This window comes from Cucurbita pepo, unplaced genomic scaffold (genome assembly GCF_057944985.1).
Source record: "Cucurbita pepo subsp. pepo isolate OVF unplaced genomic scaffold, ASM5794498v1 scafford_2, whole genome shotgun sequence".
Classification (NCBI taxonomy): Eukaryota; Viridiplantae; Streptophyta; class Magnoliopsida; order Cucurbitales; family Cucurbitaceae; genus Cucurbita; species Cucurbita pepo.
Window position 1 is genome coordinate 69752 of NW_028257907.1, and position 10485 is coordinate 80236.

The window sequence follows — 10485 nt, forward strand, 5'->3', positions numbered from 1 at the left end:
ATAATGATATGCTATTGTATTTTTATTTTACCTTTATTTGAGTTGTCAGAAGTGGGATTTGAACCCACGCGCTCTGATCCCGCATTGGTTTGAGAGGAGAATGAAGAATAACTTATAAGTGTATGTAAACATCTCTCTAGTAGCGTGTTTTAAAACTGTGATTTTGACGACGATTTGTTACGGGTAAAAATGGACAATAATTTTTAGCGGCTGGAAATGGGAACGAAGCATTCCTTAGAAGAGTGTGGAAACCTCTCCCTAGTAGACTCGTTTTAGAATTGTGAGGCCGATGACGATACGTAATGGGCAAAAGCAAACAATATTTGCTAGCGGTGAGTTTGGGCTATTACAAAAGCTATTAGAGTTAGTCACCAAGCGGTGTGCCAGCAAGGACGCTGGGCCCCCAAGGAGGGTGGATTGTGAGATCCAACATTGGTTAGAGAGGGGATGAAACATTCCTCATAAGAGTGTGTGGGCTTGAGCTATTACAAATAATTAGCTGCAATAGCTTAGTTGTTTAGAGCATGTGGCCCTTAACCACAAGGTTGGAGGTTCAAACCCTATTTCTAGCTATGGGAATAAGTCTACTTACTCCAAATTAATAGCTATGGGAATAAGACTGAGTATTTTTATGATACAACCCTAGCCAATGTTAATGATGATGAACGTATGAAGGCCAATATGTGAAGTGTATATAAGGTTGTGTCATAAAGATGTTCTAAAGATGAAAAACCCTAGGACCTCATGCATTTTGTGTGTACATATACATCAAGATACTTCCCATTTATGATGATGAGTACGGATGCTTACACTACGATCATGATCATCATCATGCCTTGCATGACACTCAGGGGGCCTTGCAAAAATCTCAAAACTCTCGGTTTACATATATTAAATTCCTATCAAGTTTCATCACTCACCCGATACCATAATCTTGTTCTAAGGTCGGAGAATAGTAGGAAAGACACTAGTGGTGGTTCGAAACCGTTCATGAGGAAAAAGGAATTTGAACTACAAAATGTTAGTATTCAAACTCATTGAGTTTTAATACTTTTCAACATGCTAGCTAATTTACTATAATTGATGTACTTAGAGTGCCTAAGATCCAAATTGCTTCCGCACGTGTTATAGTAACACCATCAAAATGAACCTAAACTGACAACATAATTTATGAACAAACGAAATAAAAAGATATTTAAAAAGAGAGAAAACCCAAAAAGTAGCAAGTTCCCTCAAACACCGAAAATGGATAGCCATTGACCACGAGAAAAACACACAAAATGGTAGAAAGAGGGTGCCAATGAAGGAGTAGGGAAGCAAATGGGGAAGAAGAAATATAAGGGAGATGGGGGGCTTTGGAGGCTTCAAAGGTAGATTATGGCGGGCAAAAATATCTCTAGATGCACTAAATTTTGTCACGTAGCATACATTGGCTAACAAAATAAGCAAGCGTCGGAAAATCTATCAATTTCTTTCGATGCTTGTCAATTTAGTTGACCTTGTCCATGAAATTTTGTGCTTTCAGAGAGATATTTCTTCTAACCATGGTAAACCAAATATTGATTCTCATCTTTACTGCATTTCCATTTATCGCATAACAAATTATCGGAAGATTTAGAATATGAGTATTGTAGTCTATTAATTCTCGCAGAGTTCCTGACCGATGCGGTGTGTGCTAAGTTAGGAACAATGAGTATTCCTGACCTTTGGTATATATGATGTTACATGCTGCCAAAGAAATTAGTTGACAGATTGTAATTGATTGAGATTGAGTCTTACGTACAAGTCCTAAAATTCTAAATAACCATATACAAGTAACCTAAGCGAGAGGTAGTTGAAATATATTACTAACTTACAAATGATCCTAAAAGAAACTAGGAATTAATTGAGAATAAAACTTAATAACAACTAGAAAGATAAGTAATAAAGTTGTGAATGACAAGTTAGCTATGAGTAAATTAATTACTCATCAAGATTATTTTAATTTTTTTGGCCAAATAAGAAGTTGCAAGCCAATCGAGGACGAGACCAGCAGGTTGAGACAACAAGGAATCCTTTTCTGAGTCGGTTTTAAGTACATGTGCTTTTGTTGTTGAAAACTTACTTTGAATATTTTGTGTTGTAAAGTATACTTGATTCACATGTTTTACTTGTCATGTATGAAATTTTTTGTTTTATGACCGATTTTCGAAGCAAAATATCTATGTTAGTGGCAACTCATGTGAATCGAGCAGTCGATGAACAGGTGTTATAGAAGTATTGCTCGAGAACTATGCGGTAACAGCGGGGATCGTCCCAAGGCATCACGTCGTGTCTGTTTATTTTGAATTTCTACATTTAGTTTTTAATTGTTTGTTGACTATTGGTCAAGGTAAGAAGCGCTACTCGAGAACTATGTGGTCACAGAGGGTGTCGTCGCAGGGAATCCAGTCGTCTGTTTATTTTAAATTTCTACATTTCTTTTTGAGTTGTTTGTTGGTGGTCGGTTGAGGTAAGAAGGTGCAACACCCCAAAAATAAAGCAAAGCTACCCATGTAAGACCCAAAGGATCCAATAAAAAAGTTAAGAGGATTAAGCAAGGAAGGGTCTTTAGCAAGTAATTTCTATACCCTAACGAGTAACTGTAAGGAATAAGGCCTTTGGAAAAGTATTGAGAATGAAAGCCTAAGCGAAAGGACGAAAAGGTCACTTTCCAATTTTTAAGAAATTTTTTGGATATTTAATTCCTTATCTAAGGGAATTTCAAGATGCTCAAGGACCCAAAAATGACCAACAAGAGATGAATAAAAGTTTAGGAAAATTATGAATTTTTCGGGAAAAATAATAATAAAAAATTTTGAAAGTGGCAAATTACCAAATTACCCTGATGATATGGATAATTACGAAAGAGCCATTCTGCTAAAAATAAAAACCTCTGCATGTGACCATCTGCACATAGACCTTCGAATCTGAAAATCGTGTCGTTGGATTTTCCCCAAATTTGGATACAATCTAGAACATTCAAAGATCATCAAATCCAACAGTCGGAATTCAAACTCATAGTTGGTAGCTCGCTGATCGGAGAGGATATTTCCGACGAATTATCCAGAAAATCCCAAATCACGACGATTCTGGAGATCTCAATGTCGGTGGAAGCTTCCCCTATAAAGTCTGAAGTTGGGGCAAAGTTTTAAGACAAGAATCGAGTGATGAGAATTCCTAAAACTCAAGTTTGAAGCTCTTAAATTATGGGTTTTTCTTTCTCGAATTTCTTCCAAATTCGAGGGCTATGGTTAATCATTTTCCTTCCTACCAACTCTTACATATTTCATATGGGATTTACAACAAGTTTCGTGAAGGAATCAGGCACTGAAAAGTTTTATAATTGGCTGCCCAACAAAAGGTTTCTAGATATACTCCGGCGAGAAACATGTTTTCCGATGAATTTTGGAAGGTTATAACTTGTGCTACAGACCACAAAAAGGTATGAACTTGGTCTCTACTTCTTGCTTGAAACTTCATCTAAAGATTTCGTGGAGCAATAGAATACATTAGATGCCTATATATAGCTGTAAAAAGGTAAAACCAGAGTGGTCTGATAAGAAAAAATCGAGATTTTTCTAGCTACCAATGAAGAAGATGAAGTCCAAAGTCAAAGGTCAAACTTTGACCAATAAAAGTCAAAGATAGGTATATGTTGACCTTCCCTCGTTTTTCGCAATTTTAACCTTCTTCCTGACCAGTTCTCACGAAAATCTTTATGGTTCTAGAAACTAGACAAACTAAGGAGTCTGTGGAAGGAAATTTTAGATAATTCGGATACTGGAAGCTCATGAATGGAAATCCCAAATGTCGACAACGAGGTAAGTAGTGACCTTGGACGTTTTGTTAAAACATACTTGTAGGAATCCATTGGATTTTCCATATGAACCCTAAAATAAGTATGAATTTAGGATATATGAAAGAAAAACAAAAAGAACTTTGAGTTAAGGCCCTGAACTGATCAAAATGCTCAGGATTTAAGTAACGTTAAAATAACCCACTAAATGAACTCCTAGGACAACTTATGAAAATTTGAAAGCTATTGGAACACGTTAAGTAGCAAAACCAAGAATTATGGGTAAAATGACCAAAATGCCCCTAGGACGACTTATGAAAATCCAAGGTCTATACGTGCTCCAAATGGTTTCGTACTTCTTATAAGGTCTATTATGAAGAACATGAAGATATGTTTGTGGTTTCAAGTTGATTGGAGCAAGTATGGAACCTAAACCAAGTTAGGACCCAAGAAACACCTAAAGGAAACACCACAAGAATCAAGACTCTTCTAGAACCCTCTAAAGAACTCCTTAGGAATTTATGACATTCTAGAACAACTCATGCTAAGATGGGTTCATATGGTTACAAATGCATGTTACAACTTATAACTCAAGGAATTACGAACCTTAGAAACTTACAAGATTGAGAACAAAGAACAATACCACACAAGTTTTACAACTACCCAAGTAAGAAGACGCCAGGTACCACTCAAGGATAAGGGACCTATGACCTCCCACCACGCAATGCTTTTGGAGGTCCAAGATTTCTTCTTCTAGGTGGGATGCCCTGCACCATGTTTCCTTTGCAGAATATCATGATTGGCCTCATTTCTCTCACCTAGAAGAGCCCTGAACCGTGTTATGGGTACCCAAAAGATTTGCAGGATGCCATGTTCATGTATGCATCGACCACATGACCTTTATGGTTTTTCATGGGGAGTAGTCTAGGGCCATGATGGAACAAGAAGATAGTAAGTCACCCTAGCCAAGAATCAACTCCTAAGACCTCCCAAGGTACAACGTGCTCATGACTTAGACTACGCTGCTTGGAACACATGAAGCCTTTAGCGTAAGGTTTCAGACTGTATCATAGGGCAAGCCCTTGATGCAGGATTAGACTACATCTCTTGGAACTTAAGAAGTCTTGGATGTTGGTTTTCAGACTATGCCGCTTGGAATGCATGAAGCCTTGGGCATAGGTTAGCAGACGGTATCGGAGGGCAAGCCCTAAGATGCGGGTTAAGACTACGTCGATTGGAACTCATGAAGCCATGAACATAGGTTAAGATTGTATCGAGGAACTGGTGAAGCTTTGGACACAGGATTGTTAGGTGAATAGCTAGTGCCATAGGCAAACCTAGGGGGAGTGTCTTTGAGAACAAATCAAGAACAGAACAAGAACAAAGAAAGTATCAAGAACAAGAGAAAGATCAAGGTCTAGCACATGGATCAAGAACCAAGTTCTAAGGACAAGAACCAAGAACCAAGAACCATGTACTAAAGCCCTTAAAGGATAACCAACGTTTCATAATCCAGGGACCAATGTCCTCAGGATAATCAAGATAAGAACCCAAACTCAAGAACAAGAATTGGAGAACTTAAGTACTTACAACAATAACAAGAACAAGATAACAACAAAGAATGTGGTACCCTAGAATATTAAGGACATGATTAAGAGCCTACAAGTAGGCTACTTACAAAGTCTTTGTCTCATTCTTTATTCTCCATTTGTTTTAGGTAATAAGGAGTTGGTCGAGGTCGGGAGCGGACTCTGAAGCAGGTGCCACAGGCAAACCTCACTCGTTGTCCTCAACCCATTTGTTTTAAAACGTTTTGTGCCCGTTCCTTATTTTATGTTTTAACTAGTATGTTGTGTTTTAAATACTTATGTATAAACTTTATTTTGATATTATGTGAATATAAGTTTTTAAATTCTTTTGTTTATTTCACGAAAAAAATTTCCATCTTTTAGAACCATTGCGATAGCCCGATCCTTACAGAGTGGTATCAGAGCCCAAGGTTTCTCTATGGCCTAGCTTAGGAGGACTCCCTACTAGACCAAGTAAGTATACCATTAAACTCTTAACTAGCAATTTGACAAACTAATCGTTTAATTAAACTAGCAATTTGATAGAGTGAGAGTATAAGATTACATATCGTTTTTAGTGTTTGTAATGGTTTCTAAAACACTCTAAATACTAATACTTGTGTGTGTTTTGTATGCCTACTCCAAGTACAATTGATTAAATTAAACACTTGTGTTCAGGACTCTCAAATGTGTATTAAGAACAAGTATCAAAGAAACCAAGAATGAACAAAAGAAAACTTACCCTAATAGTTAATATAAAGGTTTCAAAAGTGGGATTTGAACCCACACCCACTCACAAGGACTAGAACTTGAGTATGGGACCTTAGACCACTCAACCATCCTGACTATTTATTTTGGGATCTAACATTGGTTAGAGAGGGGAATGAAGCATTCCTTATAAGGATGTGGAAAACTCTCCCTAATAAACGCGTTTTAAAACTTTTAGACATACAACGATAAGTAACAGAAAAAAAAAATTAATATTTGCTAACAATTGGAGAGGGGAACCAAGCATTTTCTTTAAGGTTGTAGATACCTCATCTTAGTAGACATATTTTAAAATCGTGAGGCTGATGGTGATACGTAATTAGCCAAAGTAGACAATATCTGATAGAGGTGGGCTTGGTTTGTAACAAATTGTATTAGAGCTAGTTATTGGGTGGTGTGCCAACGAGATTACTGGGAACACAAGGGGGTGGATTGTGAAATACCACATCGGTTGGGGAGGGGATGAAACATTTCTTATAAGCATGTGGAAATCTCTCACTATTAGACGCGTTTTAAAACCGTGCGGTTGACGACAATATGTAACGAGCCAAAGTAGACAATATCTAGGCTAATACTCATAATTTTTTGGAATAGTTCAGTTGGTTAGAGCGTATGATTGTTAACGATAAGGTTGGGGAGGTTCAAGCTCTCTTTTTAGCAATGGGAATGAATCATTCCATTTTAGTATGTGGAAAAATTTAACCCTTCAACCAAAATGTATGTGGAAAAATTTAACCCATCAACCAAAATGGACAATGTCATATAATTATGGAGGTTCATGATTCCTAACATTGTTACATAGTCTTAATCTAGCATCCTTAATAATAATGTTGAGTTATTTTTAAGGGGTACCTTCGATACAAAAACATAATGTAAAAAATAATTTCGCATAAAGCAGTTACATCATGCATATTCTAATGACTCTAGGTCCCTAGAAAACTAGGGTCGTTACATATAATCTACACCTGAACTTTCTATAACATAGAGAAAAACCCGTGGCAACTTGCTCGACCAAGGATTCGATTACCGCCTACAAGTGATTACTTATTTAGTTGCACTATATATTACTTTTCCTTTTTGGGGGATCACTAATTGTTACTTAAGGTCATAGAGGAGGGTCGTCTCGAGCCTTCAGTTCTATTTGTTACGAGTTGTTGTCCTTAGTTTTCAAATCTCGTTCCAATTTTTATCAATTTTTTCTTTGTCACGCAAGTTTTATGTGTTACGAGTAGTTGTCCTTATTTTTCGAATCACGTAACAATTTTTATCAATTTTTTTCTTTGTCAGTACGTGTCATGAAAAATTATTTGAAGCCTTGAAAATTGAGTTATTATAGTTGTGCTTTGAAGTTTTTAAAATTAAGTTATTACCGTTGTGCCCTATTTAGCTTATCTAAGCTATTCCCGGCCATTGGTGCCATGCAGTTTAACTCTTCTAGGCATTTCAGAAATTAGGTAATTTAGTTATGCTCTTAACATTTCCCCTACTATCGATTTAAGTTGCAATAGGTGAGTTGGCGAATATGCACTATATGACTATAGGACATATGACTCCTGAAAGATCAGATGACTGGTGACTTGCCACTTGAGAATAGTTGGCGAATATCAAACAAGAAGACCAAAACCTACGAAAGAAAAAAACATTAAAAAATTAAAAAAAATTAAAAAACAAAAGCTTGGAGAACTGGGTTGATGATTAGGGTTGCTAATCAATTTGGTATGAGAGCCAAGGTTGCATGTATGTGGACTATTCTAGAATTGATTTTATCTCTAGTTGATTCGTTTATATTTTTCTTTTCTTCAAATCTGTCCATTATTTCTTACTGCCATTTCCATCCTCTTCATCATCTTTTGACCTTGTTTTTGTTTTCTTTTTGAAGATCAAATTTAGGAGTTGAAAAAAAAAAAAAACAAAAAAAGAAATCCTTATCATATTTGTTCATTATAAATTGTCCTTCCCATTTATTTTAGACCATTTATATCTTTATTTCTATATGGGCTATCAGATTTTAGACCATTTATATCTTTATTTCTATAAATGGTCCTTACCAAATTTAGATGGGCTAAAATGCTCCAAAATATTCTATAAGGGATGTGACTAGTTGTGAATTTTTCCTACCCTGGTCATATGCTATCAAAGTTGTTGTTGCTTATTCGCTTTTAGCTTAAACATTGCTTTCTTTAAACGTTTTTTTCAATGTATTTCCTTTCTCATGTTTTCTAAAATACTTCTCTCCAATGCGATCCGAGGCTCGAGCATACGCTGCTATTGTCCACACAATCGAAAAGGGCTAACATGCTCCAAAATATTCTATAGGGGATGTGACTAGTTGTGAATTCTTCCTACCCTGGTCATATGCTATCAAAGTCGTTGTTGCTTATTCGCTTATAACATTGCTTTAACTTTTTTTCAATGTATTTTCTTTCTCATGTTTTCTAAAATACTTCTCTCCAATGTGATCCGAGGCTCGAGCATACGCTGCTATTGTCCACACAATTGAAATTTTGCTCGGCTGACTTGTTCGCTAGTTTAGAACAAATGTTGCACAATCGTTGTCCCGTTACCGCAATAGTGCGATTGTAGCTCCTAACATGCGGGCAGCACGTGTGGAGTGGTGTGGCTAGGAATAACGGGCCATGGCTTGCGTCAGTTTGCGCCATGAAAGGTTTCTTGACCACAAATGGACTTTGGGCTAGTGGGTCTCGAATCTAAGTTCACACCCAACCCAAAATTGAACACGTGGGTTCCTTACCTTACCTGACTTGCATCTTCCCACATAGGATTGTGTGCAAAGATAACAGAGATGACACATATCTTGCAGCTTCATTGATATAGTTGTGGAGGTTTCTTGACCACAAATGGACTTTGGGCTAGTGGGTCTCGAATCTAAGTTCACACCCAACCCAAAATTGAACACGTGGGTTCCTTACCTTACCTGACTTGCATCTTCCCACATAGGATTGTGTGCAAAGATAACAGAGATGACACATATCTTGCAGCTTCATTGATATAGTTGTGGAGGGGCATTTCGAGAACCTCTTGCACCGGAAGCGAGAATCATACCACTAGAACAAATGCCCTTGTAGTAGAACTAGGATTGTGTTCCTATGTAAAATTAGGATTGCACAAATTGCAAAGAATCGACACCAACACGTTGACCCATATATGAAAAACCTCTTGCACTCGAAGCGAGAATCATACCACTAGAACAAATGCCCTAGAATCAACATCAACGTGACCCATATATGAAAAACCTCTTGCACTCGAAGCGAGAATCATACCACTAGAACAAATGCCCTAGAATCAACACCAACACGTTGACCCATATATGAAATTCTATTATCTTGCGCAGCTTCATTGATTTAGTTGTGGAGGGGCATTTCGAGAATCGAACTCGAGACCTCTCGCACCCGAAGCGAGAATCATACCACTAGACCAAATGCCCTTGTTGTAGAACTAGGATTGTGTTCCTATGTAAAACTAGGATTGCAAATTGCAAAGAATCGACACAACACGTTGACCCGTATATGAAATTCTATTATCTTGCAGCTTCATTGATATAGTTGTACATAAGAATCGACACAACACGTTGACCCACAAATATCTAAATGGTCTAAAGGGTAGGAAGAATTTATATCTTTATCTTTATTTTAGACCATCTATTTTGGAGCATTTATATCAAATAACCTTCTATTCACATTCTTTCTTATTCCATCTAAATCTGGAATATTTGTGTTTGATATTTTTTTTTCTCATCATTTAGACTTGAAGATAACTTCTAAATTTTACAGTATTTTATAAGAAGGAAAGTTAGTTGTTCTCAAATCTACACCACCATTATCTTTGAAATTCTTTTTTCTTCAATCTGCAATTCAATCCAAAAATATATTTGTGCCCTTCTTTCTTTGTTTATTTATTTTTTTTATTTTGCTATTATTCATAATTAACCTATCTTGATTTCATTGAATAGCTTACTATTATCAGACTTGTTTTATCCATGTATTAGCATACCTTGATCATAATTTAGTCACTTTCCTAAATAGCCTACCTTTGTGTGTAATAAACACGAGTGTCCCTGAGTGTAAAATTAGTGAGTTGTGTATGTGAGATCCTAAACATACTTAACTATTGTTTGTACAATCATGAACCAAGACAAAGTAAATGGAGGGGAGATCAATGTAGCTAGGTGGAGAGAAGCACAAGCCAGAACTATTACTCGTTTAAATCAAGTTATTAGTACATCGACAAACAGGATGGATTAAATTGAAATAGCCTTAGGTAATCTTCAAGGAAGGGAAGTACTCTCGAATGAAGAATTTGAAAACGAAGAAG

At 36.6% G+C, this 10485-nt stretch overlaps 1 non-coding gene across 1 annotated transcript; it reads right to left on the minus strand.

Moving 5' to 3' along the window:
- Positions 1–9526: 9526 nt before the first annotated feature.
- TRNAP-CGG (transfer RNA proline (anticodon CGG)) lies at positions 9527–9598 on the minus strand. The gene has a single exon. It is a non-coding gene; the product is annotated as a tRNA-Pro (tRNA).
- Between the last annotated feature and the right edge of the window lie 887 nt (positions 9599–10485).